This window comes from Marmota marmota, unplaced genomic scaffold (assembly GCF_001458135.2).
Source record: "Marmota marmota marmota unplaced genomic scaffold, marMar, whole genome shotgun sequence".
NCBI lineage: Eukaryota > Metazoa > Chordata > Mammalia > Rodentia > Sciuridae > Marmota > Marmota marmota.
This window is the reverse complement of record NW_025999960.1, coordinates 19,367,805-19,368,804: the sequence shown is the minus strand read 5'-3', so window position 1 is coordinate 19,368,804 and position 1,000 is coordinate 19,367,805. Positions and strand designations below refer to the sequence as shown.

Here is a 1,000-nt window from a genome sequence, read left to right as displayed (position 1 = left end):
GGGGGGGTTTGTAGGGGAGTTGGGAGGTGAAGGGTGCTCCTGCGGGCAGAGAAAGAGAAAGTTAAAGAATCCCAAACAGGACTAAAGTTTCAGCTGCCTGTGCTCTGCTTTCTCGGGCTTGGCCTTTTGGGTCTGGGAGTTCGGGGACCGACCGTCTTGGAGGTTGGTTGAGATGCAAGTTCCCTGTGGGAGTTGACTGGGAATCTCCAGTGTCTGGAGGGGGTCAGGGAGGGGGTCACGGTCACCTCAGGGCTGCTGGAGAAAGGAGGTTCCCAGTGGATGTAGGGATCCCTGGAGGGAGAAGCCCAGGACCCGAGGTCCCCGCTCCCTCACCCCGGAGCTGTGGCCTGGGCCTGGCTGGGCGGGCAGCTCCTGGGTCACTATCTCAGGACTTTGGCCTTGGAGCTGGTTCGGCCGCTTTGCTCCAGGCACTAGCGACCCTTGCTTTCCGCTTGAACTTGTCCCTACTAAAACAGGGAATATTTCTGAAGAAAAAGACCGAACCTGCAGGGACTTTGATCGGATTCGGGGAGTCGCATATCAACACGAAAAATGAGGACACCGGACGTAACCAAATCCGACCCAGAGCGACTGGGCTGGAAGCATTTTTTTTTTTTTTAAGGAGAAGTGAGGCCGGTCTCTTTTTGTTATTGTTGTTATTGTTTAATAAAGGGAAGGAAAAAAAGGGAAATACGTGTTTCAAATAGTTCTTTCCGTTTCTCCATCGCTTTTCTCCCAAAGCGAACAAAACTCTCCACCCCTTCCTTCCTCAGGAAACGGAATCCGGAGAATAACTTGTCTTTCCGGTAGCCCCGCATTTTTCTCTGGACAGAGCCTGGGGTTTCGACTTTCCGAAGTGCTGAAGCCAAGCCGGGAAAGGACCCTAATGCCGAGCGCCCTGGCGTGGTCGAGTAAGGAGGCTGGACCGCTTCTAGGGAGGCCCAAGCCAGCGCGGCCAGAAGAGGACTGTGGAAAAAAATCTGCTGAATTCCCTCACCCA

The 1,000-nt window shown here is 54.1% G+C and overlaps 1 long non-coding RNA gene across 1 annotated transcript in view; it reads left to right on the top strand.

The window, feature by feature from the left end:
- The window catches only part of LOC125616680, a 2,385-nt gene extending 1,658 nt beyond the window's left edge, over positions 1-727 (top strand). The window contains exon 4 of the long non-coding RNA XR_007347428.1: positions 477-727. This is a non-coding gene — a long non-coding RNA (uncharacterized LOC125616680). The remainder of the gene's footprint in view (positions 1-476) is intronic.
- The last annotated feature ends 273 nt before the right edge of the window (positions 728-1,000 follow it).